Source organism: Natrix helvetica, assembly GCF_964273705.1.
Source record: "Natrix helvetica genome assembly, chromosome: 2".
NCBI lineage: Eukaryota > Metazoa > Chordata > Lepidosauria > Squamata > Natricidae > Natrix > Natrix helvetica.
In genome coordinates, this window is record NC_138552.1 from 21515647 (window position 1) to 21534401 (window position 18755).

At 39.8% G+C, this 18755-nt stretch overlaps 1 protein-coding gene across 6 annotated transcripts in view; it reads right to left on the reverse strand.

The window, feature by feature from the left end:
* Positions 1-18755, reverse strand: part of LOC309385539 (leukemia inhibitory factor receptor-like) — a 112539-nt gene that overhangs the window by 89793 nt on the left and 3991 nt on the right. The window contains exon 1 of one of the 6 annotated variants that reach the window (XM_081940066.1): positions 13764-13805. The exons of 3 other annotated variants lie outside the window; for them this stretch is intronic. The gene's annotated coding sequence lies outside the window, so the exon portion shown is untranslated. Of the gene's footprint in view, positions 1-10424; positions 10697-11117; positions 11282-13763; positions 13806-18755 lie in introns of those variants that run through there. 2 more of the 6 variants (XM_081940065.1, XM_081940064.1) reach the window with 2 other exon arrangements.

An 18755-nucleotide genomic window follows, 5' to 3' on the forward strand; every position in this document is an offset into this window, starting at 1 on the left:
AAGAAATGTATCCTATTGGTTGTCAGACTTCCAGGGGGCTATATGGGGGTAGGGGTTGGGTCCAGCTAACCTTGTAGGCTGTCTGTGTCCCAGGCCTGGTTGAATCTTGCTGGGTGATGATGCAATGAAGAAGGTTGTGTTCTGAAAAGAGTGTTGGGCAATTCCTATTATGGCTTAATGGCTTTGTCCCGGTTTGGATCTTGACTGAGGGCTAATCCTATCATATCCTAAGGGTGAAGGTCCTTTGTTTTGTAGATAAGCTGTCTTGTAGATAGGTCAGCACCAGTCTTTCTGGGGCTATTAACAAAGGTGGGGACTGCTTTCCAAGAACATATTTCTCCTCTTCTCATCCAAGGAGGTATAATATTCTGCCTTTTTAATATTTCTTAGAATATTTCATTTTTCTAGGAGAGGGGTGGGTGCTAACTTTCTATGCTACGCTATGAAGAGATCGCTCTGAGATGTTGCGGGTTTTTTTTATGGACATATTTCTAGTCCATTGTCCATCCTTCATACACAGGCCATGTAACTAGAGGGTCAAAAGAAAATAAAATCCTTTAAAAAAAAAAGAATTAAGAGGCAGGGACAAGGTATCACATCAGCAAAAAGAATGAAATTTTGCCCAAACAAGAAATCTTGCAGTTAGTTCAGAATACTAATACTGGTAAACCTAATACCTTTATAGGTATGGTTTTCCTGTACTTCAGTACAGCAACAAATGAAAGCTATTCAGAGATTGCTACCAAATTCAGGCTTTTTCCAAGGAAACACAGCTAGAATTGCATGCCACAGCTCTAAAACAAAGTTTCGAAAGATTGACTATTTTAAAAAGAGATTCACAATTGGCATCTAAATCAAGCCCTCCAGATTTTGATTAAAATGGCAAAAGAAAACAATACTGTTTTCTTAATGGCTAATGCGATTCTTAGAGCATGTTTTCTGTTGTGAATATTGTCCTGAGCAGCACTTAACAGTCAACAGATTTTTTTTTCCTGCTCTGACTCCTGAATAATAAATGCATCTGTTATAATGACATGATGTAGAAGAATAAATGCTAATATAGCTCAACGACCAAAATGGAGCCACACTTCCGAAATGCATTTACCACCAGCAAAAAAATATCAGACTGAAGTACCATTTGCAAGCAGCTTATGAGAAGGAGTGCATTGAATACTCTGGCAAACTATCCATTTGCCAAGTGTGTTGTTGAGAGTGCAATTGCGCCAATGCACTTGCTAAAAGTGAATCTCCTTGAATTCTATGAGCACAAGCAGAAATACAAGCAGAAGAATCCAAAAACCAGTTCCACTGCAATTCATCTACAATCCTGAACAGCCTGCATTGATCCCAGGCAGTGTGTCCTATTCCTATATTAAATATATCCTTAAGCATTAACATACAACTGCCAATCAATCAACTGAAAGTCAATTACCCCCACATTGACACAACACACACAAACACACAAACATATATATGCATGCTTAGTTTCTAATCTGCCGAAAGAACGTATTTTCTACCAGATGAATTAGCATATGTACATTAACTATCTTCCCACTCTTCCCATTTATTGTAACCAGTTATGCAAGGCACAGAAATGAAGTAGGAAATAATTAGACATAATTAAGGGCACGGAATAAAAAAAAAAGGAATCATAGGTAAGATTAGTTTACAACAGCAACATATATATATATTTGTGAGCCATCCTTGTTTTCATAATGTCCAACTACCACTTCATGTGTTTGTTCTTTGATCTCCTGACTTTTCTCTTTTTTGAGAATCTGTCTAATTCCATCCAAACATAATTTTCTCAATCTTGCCTTTCCTCATGAACTTGTCCTCACTCTTTCTTCATATATTCGTACTGAAATTTGATCCTCGGTCATATCATCAAACTACCTCAACATAGCTCTTTGTCTCAACTTGCCACTTTGCATTCAGACTATACGTTGATCATACTATACTTCCATAGCCTGTATGATCTATTCCAATGATGATAAACCATCTGGGATTGCCATGCCAAAAATTCGGAAAATACCATGGTTGAGATTCAGCCAGTTTGGACCAATTCGGGCGAACCGTTAGCTCTGACGATCAGCTGAGTAGCGAACTGGTTCGCTATGATGGTAAGTTAGGCCCGCCGGCTTGCCCCTGCACTTTACTTACCTTTATCCTCTCAGCTGATTTGTGCAGCAGAGCGGATTGCCACACCTCAGCTGTGTTCCTCCCCAGAAATAACGTGGAAAGTAAGTTTTGTTAAAACTGTGCATGCAGGTGGAGCGCGCACAGGCACGTAAAACACGCAATCACCAAACCGGATGTTAAACTGGCAGGATCCCACCACTGGAAAATACCTAACTTAACTCTGCTGCCATATCACCTTCCCCAAAACAAAGAGAAGCAATTCTTTATCTTGCTCCATTCTAGGCTACTTGACTAGTGGCACTGCCAAGGCTTGGGCCTTAACTTCAGCCCTATGACCACCTTTGCCACTCAAAAACACCATGTCATTCCCCAAGGCACGTGAGTCTTGGGGAATGGTGCAATTATCCTTGTCGGCACAGAGCTGCCACACTCCACTCTACCTTTAGGCAATGTTCTCTTTCCGTTGACATGCCCCTGTAGCCTACATGAGGCTGATCAGAGTTACATGAGACCTTTATTCTTGATGTGGCTATGGGGAAAGCTCTTCCACAGTCTCTGCAGTGATGGAAAACTGTGTGAAAGCACACTCCACTCTCACACAGTTTTTGGAGGCTCCGGAGGCCACGAGATACCAAATTCCATCCTTATACGGCCTCCACAGTCTCCAAAAATCGTATGAGAAGGGGTGGGGTCATGCTTTTGAGAATAGTTGTCACATGTTGATGAATGCTTGCATGTCATCTGAAACATCATGGCGTGTCAATTTTGACACACGTGTCATTGGTTAGCCATCACTACACTAACCATCGAATTTGTGTCACAGTGCTTTAACCTCTACCATGTATCTATTTTAGGATATGCATTCTCTAAATCAACACATGTATATACAATCACAGCATGCTAAAGCAAATCGCAAGAAACTTAATTGTGTTTTATAGCCTGTGCAAAGTTGATGCACAGAAAAGTGACGGGGAAAAAGAAGGAAGCAACATGAGCCAAAGATCAAGGGTAAAGTAAATAAAAGGAGGCAGGTGAAGGAAGAGATACTGTGGTTGGAGGTCCAATAACATTGTCTGCCTTTGTAGAGGCCAATAGACAGCCAAGTCCATTGGACAGCCAAGCAATTAAGTTAATGCTATATCACTTTCCCATTGAGACAAAAGAAGCTCTCACTTCCTGGAACTTTATTTCTTCTTCCCCGCCTGTCCTGGTAAATTCTCTCCAATTCCTGGGAAGAGCAACACATTATATTTTGAAACCAATGCATTACTGACATACCCAATAAAGTTACATGGAAATTACTGTTTAGGGCAATTGATCCAGCCTTTGAGATAAGAGTCAGTAAGTATCACTGTCAAAGTTTAGGAGATGTTGCTAATTTTAAGCATAATTTAAGGGGAATGTATAGATTTGTGCTTTCAGGAATCTGTAAAAGACTAAGAAATCAATTTAGTTCCCGTAAATGATTCTCATAGTTTCAACTTTAAAGCTGCTTTCAGCTAACTGCATGTTTCATGACCACAATCTTCCATTCACAAGACATTATTGCATGTATGTTCTGTCTATTTTTTAAAAAAGGTCTTTTAAAAAAACTGGAATATCAGTAGTATTCTGGTTCACTGCCAGAGCAAGAGACAGTTTAAGCCATGGATCCAATATTCTATACCGTTTTGTTCTTGTTAAATGCTCCAATTGCACATATTGCCACTAAAGATGTTATCTCTATAATTTAGTGACTGGCCATAGATAATATGGAGCAGTGCTGGGTTTCAATTTTTTTTAGAACCTCTTCTGTAGAGGCCTGCTTTGTGGGAGTGGCTTGTCGACCATGTGACCGGGTGGGAGTGGCTTGCCAGCCATGTGACTGAGTGGGCATGGCCAACTTGTAAAATGTGGTGAAACTCACTTAACAAAGCTCTTGCTTAGCAACCAAAATGTTGGCTCAGAAACTCTGGCATTTGAAGCACGCAAGTCTTAAAGCTGTCAAGTTACAAGACCCTTGCACCCCTAACCCTTTAGAAAAAAAAACCCAGGGGTGTTCAAACTTGACAGCTTTAAGACTTGTGGACTTCAACTCCCAGAATTCCTCCTCCAGTCATGTTGGCTCAGGAACTCTGGCATTGAAGTGTGCAAATCTTAAAGCTGTCAAGTTACAAGATCCTTGCACCCCTAACCCTTTAGAAAAAAAGCCCAGGGATGTTCAAACTTGACAGCTTTAAGACTTTAAAGTTTAGATAGGACTCTTAGAGGCGGGCGGGGGCGATTAGTGAGCCAGCTAATCAGTGAGCGGTGGGCGGGGCAAGTGTGGTGCAGACAGGCGGGGGGAAGGAGCTGGAACCGGTTCTAAACGGCACGGTAGATTTGTGGAACCTCTTCTATAGAAGAGGTTAGAACTGGCAGGAACCCATCCCTGATATGGAGTTATACTACTACTGACAGAACAAAGGAAAAAAATCTGGAGAAGTGAGAAAGGGGCTATATTCGTTTATATTTTACCTTAATCTACAATGCAAGATTTGGAGGTTTATTTTTACTTTATTGTGAACATCAACCTCAAGTTTAATTTAATGTAATTAACAATGAAGAGGTCACCTAACTCTACAAGAATAAGGGACTATGTTGTACTTCAAACTATAATTAAAACAAACCACACCTTAGTACAATATAGGAACTGTCCTTTCAATGACGGTTGCTTTACCTGGACCACAAAAATTCAAATAAACACCAACACAAAGTAAGAGTTTGTCTGAGTGGATATGGCACACCTACAAAAGCAGAGAAGAAATAAATGAAGCATCTACTGAGATAATAGGGTGAATAAACTGGCTTGCCAACCTAACACAGAAGTCAACTATTATTTTTTGTTGTAAATCAGTAATCCACAAAAGTGGTGTTTGCTATGGCCTATGTGGAAATATGAAAGTTCATCCATACTTCACTAGGACCATAGGACAATTCCCGAACCTCTGCTTCTCTTTCTACTTCCCCTTGCGGCCTCCTATCTCTTGGATCCTAGAGTATTATCTAACCAGATATTTTAGACTTCAACTCCCAGAATTCCTATGCAGGATGGCATGAGAAGGCATCAAAAATGAATAGCTATGACAGAGACAGTGTTGTCCATCTCACCAAGTGATGTTCAGTTCCTGCTGGAATAGGAAGAGAGGTGGAGAGGTACCACAACTCAGGGATGTGCAGCTTGCCATACTTTGGAAGTGAAGTGCATATAGACAAGAATCAGTGTCATGAATTTTCCCGAGTTTCAGTTTTAATTATTTCATTTGTCATGAGCCACGGTGGTGCAGTGGTTAGAGTGCAGTACTGCAGGCTACTTCTGCTGACTGCCGGCTGCCTCACCAGGCTCAAGGTTGACTCAGCTTTCCATCCTTCTGAAGTGGGTAAAATGAGGACCCAAATTGTTTAGGGCAATAGGCTGATTCTGTAAACCCCATAGAGAGGGCTGTAAAGCACTATAAAGTGGTATATAAGTCTAACTGCTTTTGCTATTTACTATAGCTTGCTCCCAACTTTCTCCAGTCAGCTTACAAAAATATAATCTCTGGAATCACTTAAAACAGCAAAAAAATAGTTCTCTAAAATATATCAGCACTGTACAGTACAATATTTTGGCTTGTGGTTTTATGCTGTTAGATTATCACAAATCATACACAGACCTGGGATAGAGCAGGAATAGCCAGTCATATAACAGCTGAAGGCATCAGTGTAAATTGGATATACCGTATTTATCGGCGTATAACACGCACAGGCGTATAACACGCACCTTCATTTTAAGAGGGAAATTTCAGGAAAAAAAATTAAATTTCAAATAAAGAACTTTGAAGCAAAATAAGGGTAGCTCAGAACTTTTTTTTATTAACTTTTAATCGGGAGTCCGGGGAGAGGAGAGATGGCTCATCCATTCTCTACTCCTCTCACCCACACCCCGCTGTCTAAAGCGCTTCCTTTCGCCCGCCCGAGCTCTTCTGCGGGCGAAAGAAAGCGTTTTAGTCGGGTGTCGGGGAGAGGAGAGACGGCTCATCCATTCTCTCCTCCTCTCGCCCACACCCCGCTGAGTAAAGCGCTTCCTTTTGCCCGCCCGAGCTCTTCCGCGGGCGAAAGAAAGCGTTTTAGTCGGGTGTCCGGGGAGAGGAGAGAATATTCAGCCAGTCTCTCCTCCTCACGTCACTGCGGTACTTGTTAATACTGTAAAAACATGGCTTCTTAACATTATATCGGCGTATAACACACATACATCATTTGCCCCCTATTTTTTGGGGGGGAAAGTGCGTGTTATACGCCGATAAATACGGTAGCTGCATCTCATTTACCAGCATGGCATGGATCTTTTTTCTGATGTCCTTGATCCATGCTAGTCTTATTTTAGGACTTACATTACAATTCTCAGGTGCTTGTTTTTTGGTAGTAGTGGGATCCTATTCCAATGATTTTTGACAATAATCAGCAACTTTGGAAAAATATATTTGTCCCTGTGGTCAAAGGATGTATTTCAATAAGGAAAAAAAACATGTTTATCTTCTCCCCAAGAGGGTGTGCACATGGCGAACCGGTGGTAACAAAATGTGAACTCCACCTCTGTTTTAAGAGCCAAACCACATGTTTTATAGAACATAAATCTTATTGTTGACTTCTGAATACAGGCTCAAGTCAACAAATATTTGCTTGAAGCTGAACTATCAGGAAACCTGCAAAGAGCTGACTGGCATTTCCAACCTGCTGTCATCTGCTTCCCCTTAATGTGCTAATCTTCTAAGAGTCAGAAATTCAATGTTGTTTTTAAGGATTTTCCTATCCCTATCACATTGGTATAATCATATGTACACCTAAAAGCCAGATTTTCTGTAGAGATGCTGCAAAGAATATATGTTTACAGCAGGTCAACCATAATTATGACTCATATAAATTATTGAATAAAATGCTTAAAGGAGCTATGGGATTTGTTTTGGGTATCTGATTGTATATAATTTTATTCAGCATGTGAACTATGCAAAGAATTCGAGTTTGAGAAAAGCTGGTGGAAGACTGCCAAATTTCAGTTCAGATATTTGTTCCTTTCTACGGTCCAACTGCATAATGCATAAAAACACACTTTCTAAAAGAAAATCAGAAATATATTAAAGAAAAAACTCAAAGCTACACTAGTAATTACAACCAACAAGTACCTTTCTCCCCTTTGCTTTAATCAAAAACATCAGATAAAAAAATATTTTCAAACACACCTCTCAATTTGATGGCCTAGAATCCTCCCAAAAAAGTTAGTTATTTAACCAAACTTGCCATTATCTTCAGCCAACATGGGACAATCAACAAAAGGAGAAGACGTAAGGATGAGGAACACTATTTTAGCTCAAAAAAAAGTCAATAAAAGTTTAGAAAACTCTGCCTGGGGTGTGCTGATAAGAGAGGACAAAGAGAAGTTATCCAAGATGTCTATCTGCAATTCAATAAATCAATCAGTAAGGCAATAGCCTTCCTCACTACTGATACTTCAGCTGGATAAATGATTTATCTTCTTGAAAGAAGAAGTACGGAAGGTCCTGTACATACCTTTCATATCACTAACACTTGATAGTCAATCTTTACCTTATTCCCAAACAATTTACCAATCCACTCAGAAGAGTTTCATTCAGAACAATATCAAGAGTTCAAGCCTGATATCATTGTCCTTAGCTGTTTCCCCTCAGCTTCCATTTATGTAAGAGATAGTGTTCTACTCTTAATAAATCTATTGAGGGCATTCCCAAATTAACCCAACATGATCTGCAACAGGAATTTCTCTTTTTATCCAAATACTGTACAACATTTTGGAATGCTTTGTCTGCCTTGACTGTAAATGCAGTTTGTTTTTGACAATTGCGCTGCATTGCTTTGAAAGAGCAGGTTCACAGCGTGGGAGTGCTCCTTGATCTTCAGCAGTGTGTGTGTGTGTGTGTATGTGTGTGTTTGTCTCTGTGCATATCCGCTTGGAAATTCCTGGAAGCTTGAAACTCAGACAAATCACCCATCAATAGACATATAGAAATAAACACATATACACAGCATTCAAATGAGACAATAAAAAAGCTAAGAAACATACAGAAGAACAGAGCACATCCTTTCCAATACCCAACAACCTGATAAGCAGGGATTAACACCAGACAAACAAATCAAACAGAAAACAATACTCTAATAAGGGAAACTACCATGAAGAAAACCACATCCCTATCAACACTGTCAGGGAAAGCTATGGCAGGAAAAAAAAACCTAGCAAACCCCTCTCTCTCTAGCACTGATATTACCTAGCTGGGTATTGAAATATCTACAAGCAAACAACTTAGCTCAGGGAACACCAAGGACTTCACAGTAAAACCCTGAGGTACACATATTCTCTTTCACTGGATTGACATTTTAATTCAAATGTCTTAAAAGCATTTCGGATTTCCCAAACATTGTTCTATCATGAAAGCATTATTCGGACAATCCTAGTACAACCCATTATTTATTTGAAACTTTTCTTTTTATTCTGATATTTCTATTAAGACTACATATTCTTCACATTCCCATTTTGGATGTGCTGGACAACAGCCACCAGTGTGAATTCCGGAGTATTGATTAGAAATAATAGAAGATGCAGCTAAGCACCTGGAAGATGCCACACCGGGAAGACTGTATGTGCAAATGATAATGATGTTATCGTCATCAAAGCCAAGGTAATGTAGCAGTTAGAATGCAGTATTGCAGGCTATTTCCACTGACTGCCGGCTGCTTGCAATTTGGCAGATCGAATCTCACCAGGCTCAAGGTTGACTCAGCCTTCCATCCTTCCGAGGTGGGTAAAATGAGGACCCAGATTGTTGGGGGCAATAGACTGGCTCTGTAAACTGCTTAGAGAGACCTGAAAAGCACTGTGAAGCGGTATATATGTCTAAGTGTTACTGCTATTCCAGTCATGCCCGATTCTTGGCAATTTTATGGGCCAGATTTCTCCACACCTCTGATCTTGCGCTACTTCTTTGAGTTGTTCTATGTTCAAATGTGCAAATATGTGCAAACAGATATTCCCAACTGATACCTTTCAGGACAGGCATTGTGTACCCAGCAGATCCACAAGTCATAACTGTGGAAGCAATAAGATATGACTCATTTTGCTACAGCTAAATGAATTGCTATAGCCAAATGAATTGCTCTTTAAAGAGAACAATTTTTCTCCATTGTTAGTCTAGTTCCAACCTTGTCTCCTCTTAAGGTGACTTAACAGCTATATCCACATATCACTGTGGGATGATATACATAATTGCTATAGATTCCTTCCTGTTCTTATACTGTATTTTGCTATTCTCTAACTAGGCCAACATCTTTCAGAAGGGGAGTTGTAACCATTTCATCACATTGTTTTTAAGCAGGTTTACTAACGATTACAATCGCAGAAAAGCATAAAGTTAAGGAGCATTGACTTAATGCAAGTAATGCATTAAAATGCAAAATAATAATTATTTACTGTTATTTTCTTAATTCTGCATCCTTCTACAGTACTTCTATGTATCTTGTGTAAGGTAGAGTAGTTCACAGTCAAATCTTCCACAAATATATCCAGTTCAGTGTTATTTTAAAAAGCTAACAAAAAAAGCAAATAAGCCCAATAAAAAGTATAAATTGCCACTTGTGATGGTGTAAGTGAACAAACTTTGCAAAACTCAATTAGCTAATCTAAACTTTTAGAAAACATAGTCTCTTATTTTAGGGGGTGAGAAAGAAACTTCAAAATGTCTAAGATTTAGTCTATTAAAATGGATAGCCAAAGAATCATAGTATAAAATCAACCAATGAATATAAAAAAACACAAATTAAATGCAAGTGTGTGTGTGTGTGTGTATTAGATGTGTGCATGCATATATTCCAAATCCAATGTCAGAAATGTAACCAAGGAGTGGTGGCTACTCTGGGGTTTGCAGACAGAGGCCCAGCTGGGCCTTCCGTCATTAAAACAAAATTAGATGTTGGGCCAGTGTGCACTTGGAGAGGAATCTAAATCTTTGTCTAGGCAGCTGGAAGAACTGGGCTGTGAGTGAGCATATAAACAGAAGTGCATTTTTGTCTAAAACATTTATTAAAGGAACTTTTGGGGGGAAAACACTTCCCTTTTTAAAATCAAAATCAAAGTAAAGAAAATAATAGGAACAGGAAAAATGCAAAGGAAGAAATGCAGAAGGCTGGGATGGGATAGATAAAGAAGGGTTATAAACAGCAGTTTCCGATCTTAACAGCAGTCACAAGTACATTGATACCTGTATTATACCAAAATCTCCTTTCCATAGTCTCCCCTTTCTAATCAGCAGTGCATTCTGATACCAACAAAGATGTGAAGAAAATTCTAACTCTGCTACATCTAATGATAGTTCAGATTCCTGCAGCCACGATCCAGTAGCAACCTGCCATCTCTCTCTGCCCCCCTCCCCCAAAAAACAAACCAAGTCCCCCTGCAAGTGCCACTCATCCCTAAGAATAACACATGTGTCTAACACAAGCTCCAGACTCTACAACAGGCCTGCTCTCTCACACTTAGCTCTTTAAATGATGACTAATATTGGACTGGGTGACCTCTTCTAAACGTTTGCCTTGGGGCCAAAACAGCTCTACTTCCATCCTGCTAAAATCTATGGCTGGAGACGCTATATTAGATTTTGGAAGTTAGACTTGCCAGGATCCTTACCTAGTGGTAAGGGCCATTCAGCCCAGAATAACTCACTATCAAATAAGCATATGAAAGGACTCCAAACCTGGATCTATCTGTAGATAGTCATCTTCAGTAATATACATTAAGTACATTAATAAACAATTGCATGTGTACCTTATTGCAAATCTATTATTTGCTGTTTAACAAGTGCTAGGAGGAATTTATTAATACTAAAGTGCTACTTAAAAACATAGGCCCTGTTAATAAGTTGAGCTATTTTTAAATGAGATGAATAATCACCTACTTGCTGCTTTCCACTGACTTTAGTCATTGTTGCAAACTTGGCAAAAGAGAAAGGTAAAGCACCCTTCCAAGGAAAAGCATGGCATTCAGTATTCACACCACTGCATTATTATGCTACTCCTCTACAAAATACTCCCAAAATACCACAGCACTGGCTTTGAAAGGAAAAATTCCCAGGCTCTTCAAGACAAAAGTACTCATTATCATGTTCCCCCTAGCCTACAACTGAAATTTTACCCACAATCCCCACAGGCTGGAAAAATTGTCCTTCACTAGAGTTATAATAATAATAATAATAATAATAAATATTTATTTCTTAGCCGCACCCTCTTCCGAAGGACTCGGGGCGGCGTACAATAAAACATATGAAATAAATATATAGACAAGACATACATATAACAAAGACATATACCAAGACATGTACATGTACAAGGAGGAGGTCGGCTAAATAAAAACAGTTAAAATACAATATTTAAAACCCCTAAATAATTGAATAGAATTAAAATACCCAAATAAAAACCCGTCAGGAGCGATATAGTTAGATCAAAGTTGAGCCAGGCCAGCTACTTGGAATAGGTGGGTCTTGAGCTTAATACGAAAGGAGCGGAGGTCAGAGGTATTCCTAATATCCGGAGGGAGGTCATTCCACAGGGCTGGGCCCGCCACAGAGAAGGCTCTACTCCTAGGCGCCGCCCCTCGACACTGTCTGGTGGACGGCACCTGGAGGAGGCCCTCTCTGTGCGAGCGGATTGGTCGCAGGGATGTATGGGGCAGAATACGATCCCGCAAGTAACTAGGTCCTGAGCCATGGAGCGCTTTAAAGATTGTTATCAAAACCTTGAAACGCACCCGATAGACCACAGGAAGCCAGTGCAGCTCGCGCAGGAACGGTGTCACATGGGAGTACCTAGTACTCCCCATAATTACCCGCGCAGCTGCGTTCTGGACCAACTGTAGCCTCCGGGTGCATTTCAAGGGAAGCCCCATGTAGAGAGCGTTACAGTAGTCCAAGCGAGACGTCACCAGCGCATGAGTGACTGTGTGTAAGGCGTCCCGTTTATTCCCATAAACAAAAAGATAGGCAAGATATAGTATAAGTGGCTTTTGTGGAAAAATGTTTAAAATAAATCACATGTGGTTAGAAAACAGGCATGCTTGTTCCATAGTTGTCAATGCTTTCTTTTTCTTAAAACGTCCTATTATATCTTAATTTGGATATCAGCTTTTTCTCCTCTCCTCCCCCCACCTACGTTATTTATAATCCAACTATCAACAGCAGCCAACTTTCTGGCTGGCTGGGGAAAAAATATGTTACACAATAGAGCTGTAGCTCCATGTTAAGAAGAAGTAGCAAAGTGCTTCTAGTAAAATAAATTGTACTTTGCAGTAATAGCAACCCCAATAAGAGGCAAACCTTGAGAATTAAAGAACTTTGAGAAAGTAGAGAATTAGAACAGGCTGCAAGTCTAATATCATTTAGTTTGGAAACCATTTCTCCTGAATGTAGAGTTTCTCAACCTTAGTGACTGTAAGAAGGGTAGACTTCAATTCCCAAAATTCTCCAACTATCATGCAGCCACATCTTAAAGGTAAGGTTGAGAAACTTTGCTTTATACTGCAATTTGTAGGATGTGCTTGCACTGAAACTAAAGTTACCAGATCTGGTCTGAAAAACAAATACAGAAAACCACTAGACAGTAGCTGAGAGAGAGAGAGAGAGCAAACAACCACAAAATGGATAGATAGAGCAAACAACCTCAAAACCATGGTTTTCTAACCCCAGCAGTTTGGTTCCCATGAGCACTAATATATGGTTGGTTTGGCCTAGCTTAGCTCAATCCCTTGCAGTTTTTTTCAAAATGATGGGTTAAGAAAATGATGGCTTAGTATGTTATTTAAACCAGATTCATTTTTGATCCAGTATATTGGTCTTTTTCACTACCTCCAGCACTAAGAAAAGGAAATTCACCACTGGCTATTACCAAGAGCTAAAATGTAGAGTTGTACTCTACCAGTTTCTAAACATAACTTAAGCATGTGTATCCATCAGTGGTAAAAGTCAAACTTTTTTTACAACTGGTTCTGTGGGCATGGCTTGATGGGCGTGATGTGGCTAGGTGGGCATGGCTTGGTGGGCATGGCAGGGGAGGGATACTGCAAAATCTCCATTCCCATCCCACTCTGGGGCCAGCCAGAGGTGGCATTTGCTGGTTCTCCGAACTACTCAAAATTTCCACTACCGGTTCTCCAGAACCTGTCAGGACCTGCTGGATTTCACCCCTGAGCTTATTCTCAACATGGTCTCTTCTCAATTCTTTCATCTTGCAGTGATAAGTTGCTTCTGTCCCACAATCCCAAGCAAGATCAACAATGCTGCTAAAGACTTTGATTCTTGAGCCATTCTTCAAAGCAATCAACTCAAAACTTGAGTGGGTTGACAGAGTACTCATTGAGAAACACATTGGAGTAATGCAAACATATTAAGAGTAAGAATAATCACATTAAGCCAGTACAAAAATCAAGTGCTCCGGCAGTTTAGGTATACAGTGAACTTTTTTTAGACAGGTATTTCACCTTTGAGAGTTACTGTGGTGTACAGTAGTTAAGGAACCAGGCTATTAAATGGGAGACCATGTTCTAATCCTACCTTGGGCAAACAGAAACCTTAGGCCAATCCCTTTTTTTCCCCAATTTTAGGAAAGATGCAAATCTCTTCTGAAATCTTGGCAAGGAAACTGAAGCGACTTAATCCAGGCAGTCAACTAGAAGTCAATACTGATTTAAAGGTATGCATACGAAATAACCTTTTAATAATATCAGAGGGTTTCTCTGTAAATATATATTTATAGCTTCTTTTCTTTTTTGCAGTGCTTGGACCCCACATAAAATGCAAATGGGCAATTCTTTTGTGACTTTTATTGACAACCATTTTTCCAAGGGATGTGTTAGCCCTTCAGCAGAGTTCAAACACGAAGCTCTAACCATATTTATATGCCTTGTTGGAGGGTGGGGGGGAAATAGATGGTAGCCTGTAAACAGAACTTTCATACAAGAAGTGCTTTGTGAAGCCACACAGTCACGCTGGGATAGATAAGAACCTTGGAAACAAGTTGTGATACATAACATAGAAGTAAAGCAATGGTACAGGGTGCCCTGCTTGAGCAGGGGGTTGGGCTAGAAGATCTCCAAGATCCCTACTGTTGTTAAGATTATATTAACAGAATCTTGCAAGACCAAGTGCAGGTAGTCCTCGACTTACGACCACAACTGAGCCCAACATTTCTGTTGCTAAGCAAGATATTTGTGCAGTGCATTTTCCCCCATAATACAACTTTTCTTGCCATTGTTGTCAAGTGAAATACGGCACGGCTGTTAAGTGAGTCGGGCTTCCCCATTGACTTTGCTCATGAGAAGGTTGCAAAAGGGGATCGCATGACTCCGGGACACTGCAACCGTCATAAATAGGAGTCCGTTGCCAAGGGTCTGGATTTTGATCACTGACTTTGGGGATGCTGCAAAGGTTGTAATGTAAAATACAGCCATAACACACTTTTTTCAGTGCCGTTGTAACTTTGAACAGTCACTAAATGAACTGTTGTAAGTTGAGGACTACCTGTATTTATTTCTTCCCTCTTCTTTTATTCTCCAGAAACTGGGGAGGCCCCTTTTCTTAAATGCTTCCCTTGTGCTGCCCTTGTGCTTCTGTGAACTAAGATATTTTTACATGCTGGTTACGCTCCTTCCTATCTCCTGAGCAGGGCTGGTATTCACTTACTTTCTCTACCGGTTCACAAATGTGAGCGCACGTACTTGCACGCATGAGTAAGGCTTGAAACATGCCTAAATAGGGCGGCATAGAGCCCGGGCAGGTGGGCCAGCCCACCCAATGATTTCCACTACCGGTTCGGGTGAACTGGTCCGAACCGGCTCAAAACAACTGCTCCTAAAGTCATTCTATGGCACAGGGCCTAGTTATTTGCGGGATCGTATCCTGCCCCACACATCCCTTCGGCCGATTTGCTCACACAGGGAGGGACTCCTCCGGGTGCCGTCCACTAGGCTGTGCCAGCGGGCGGCGCCCAGGGGAAGGGCCTTCTCTGTGATGGGCCCGACCCTCTGGAATGACCTTCCCCCTGATATTAGAACAACCACGGACCTCCGCTCCTTCCGTAAGAAGCTCAAAACCCACCTATTTAATCTAGCCGGCTTGGCCTAATTCCAGCTCTCCCACCTCAGTCTGTATTTTTAAATTTCACGGGTTGGTCTTAGGCTAAGTTTTTAATTTTTATAAATTTGTACAGGGGTTTAAAGTTTAATTTGATTTTAACTATATTTATGATTATTTGTATGGTTTTTAATTTGGTACCTGTACACCGCCCCGAGTCCCTTCGGGGAGAGGGGGCAGTCTAGAAATCAAATCAAATAAATAAATAAATAAATAAATTCCACATACCATTACAGAATGATAGGCAGGACTGAAGGAAGACAAAACTGTGCCCAGTTGCAATTGGGTGGAACATTTACCGTATTTTTCAGAGTATAAGACGCACCGGAGTATAAGACACACCAAGGTTTTGAAGAGGCAAATTTTTAAAAAAAGTTTTTGCACTCTGCAAACCTCCCCAAAATGGCCCGTTTTTTGCAAAAATGGGCCTGTTTTTTTTTTCAAAAAAAGGGGGGCAAGAATATCCCTTAGGAGGCTTGTAGAGTGCTCGTGAGGGGATGAGGGGCCCAAAAATGAGCAAAAAATGGCCCGTTTTTTGTGAAAACAGGCCCTTTTTGGCCAAACCTTTAGGAAGCTTAGAGTGCTCCTGGGAGCTGGGGGGGCAAAATTGAGGGGAAAAACGGGCCATTTTTTGCTCGTTTCTGCCTTCCCCAGCCCCCAGGAGCTCTCTGAAAGCCTCCTACAAGCTATGCACGGCCGTTTTGGTGAAAGGGGCGGGGCTTCGGGAGGCAAAAAATGCTGTATTCAGTGTATAAGACGCACCCAGATTTTCAGCCTCTTTTTTGAGGGGAAAAGGTGCATCTTATAATCCGAAAAATACACTATCTCTCTTTTCACATTTGAACCCCTTCTTTCCCACCTCCAGTTCTTTCCCACCCCCCAAACTCTCACGGGATTTCTGAAACGCTTTGAAAAGGGTTCCCATATTAGGGCCAAGACAGCCTAAGCCGTGGTTGTCCATTGCTGAATGGAATCCTTTGACGAAGTCATTGTTACAGTTTCTGTTTAAATCCCATTGTTTTGTCTTCGCTGGAAAGAACAAATGTTAATATTAACTGAAAAGACTGTCTGAATCACAGAGCTGTCAAGGCTGCCCATTTTACTGTGGATTAAGTTTCCTTGGGCAGAGAACCAAATTCAGCATTTCCCAAAGTACGCTAGCACGCTCCAGATGTGCTGGCTATATATTCCCAGATGAAATCCAACACATTCCAAAGAACACCAGGATAGATGCAACAGGAAACCTTATTTAATTTAAAATCCAGTTGGAGCAAATCCCTAGGGTTAGGCTTATTAGTGGGGAAAACAAATCACACCCCTCCCCCTCCCCCAAACCCCAGGCCATTCTGCAGCCGGTACAAACTGTTAAGTTCAATACACTTTATCTCCTTAGCACTAAAAGTATTCTTTGCACTGTACAAATTAGTAAGAGAGTTAAAAGGTTCACGGAAAGGTCACTGGAGAGAAAGAGAATGTGGAATTCATTATAAAAAATATTTTGTTGTGTATTTCTCTGCAAAAAGGACACAAAGTGGTTTTGTACAAAAAGAATTCTTAGCAGCAACCTAACAATGGTGTCGATAGAGGCCATGAGAAGGAATGAAACTGCCCAGCTTATTAACTTTCCAGTGCGTTCCAATTTTTTAAAATTGATTTTCTATTAAATACATTTATTAGTGCTTAATAAACATCGTATTTTCTGGGTATTTAATTTTCTTAACAATACAGATTGCATTCTTAATCTCCCCCCCCCTTTTTTTTCCCCAACCATTGGTAAAATAAATGCCATGTTTGATAATATTCTACATCCTCTTTCTGTTTAATTTTCAGTGTCAAACTATCCAGTACATTCCAATTCTACAGAATGCAAGAGAATATTAAAAATGCCAGCGTGATATACATTATAGAAATCAATAGAGTAAATGGGAAAATGATTTAAAAGCAATGAGCTGTTTTTTAAAAAAAGAATTTGCGTTTTGGTTTACACTGTATGCTTTTATAAATTACCAGTCATATAAGAGTAGTGTTATATGATCGATGCTGTGTAATTCACCAAATAAGTGTTCTTAAGATTTATACCTAAAGGATGACTTAAGCAGTGGCACATGCTTTCCAAACCTCTCAGTTTTAATTGTCTGCTTGAGATTCTACCAGTTAATGTGAAAAATACTGAACTAAATAGATGATTGGCTTGGTTCAAAATGGTTTGCTACATATGGTGGAACTGCTAAGGGACATATGGATTTCTTAGCCAGTCTGCAAGCAGATGTGCAAGAGAACCCAGAATTTCCTGTAAAATTAAAAATCAAAACAAAGCTGAGGAAATGTATGTTTAAAAGTCCCAGAATGTTTAAACAAAAGGTCCAAACAGAGATTTTTCTCTTGAAAATCAATAAGGAACATCAGCCAATAATATTGGAACTTTAGGGTAATGGGGACACCAGGCACGATTAAAGGAAAGGGTGCAACATGAGGAATAGATTTTTCCAGCTTTGATTTTCATTTCTAGATGCTCTTTAATTTTCTGCTTTGCCCATCCCTCACCAGTGCCTTATAATGTTTTAGATCTGAATCCATGCCACTTTTCTGCTATATTTTACAATTGCTAGAAGATTGGTACCAATATGCTTTAAAAAGGAAAGTGTTAACCGTTTCCACATACTGCTGTCAAGAAGACTATATAGCCAGCCCATGACATTATTAAGGGTCAAGTTTAACCTTGAGACAACTTACATTTAAAGTAATTCCTACAAATTTTATTAACAACTCTATGGCATTAGTCTTTACTGAGAATTACGATGGTATTTGCAGTGTTGATATTTTCAATCTTGCATTCGAGACAGAAGTGAGACAATAGACAGATAAAAGTATACCAATGAAGATTAAGTTATAGAAAGTATTCTCAAAAAAAAGGGGGGGGGATCAATAGTGTTTGGGGGGGAAATCTTCCCAAAGTGGCATATTTTTAGTTTGCATTTCAGAAAAAAGAAAAAGAAAAATGTAACTATTATCTTAATATATTCCAAAATATTGAAATGAATCATATTGAATAGGATTCAGATAGGATTTACCAATAATGTTATGTGACATAATCCACTGCTCTGCATATGGAAATCTGACTTAAACAAGCTTGTTAAAGAATCGGAACCCCAAAACTCTTTAGCAAGCAAACAAGAAAGTATTATAAAATCATCAATATTTTAATAAAAATGTCTTTGGATGATTATAGAAGGACTACATAAATAGGAATGGACTCTTTCTACCTCTATAGCGTGGCTATGAGGCATTTAATTTCAAATATAAATTTGGGAGAGTAGAATACAGTATCAATCCAAACAATTCTAGACAATTGCTTAATTTTCTGAGAACAAAGTTGGATTTCTTTAAAAATTAGGAAATGTTTTTCTTTGACAA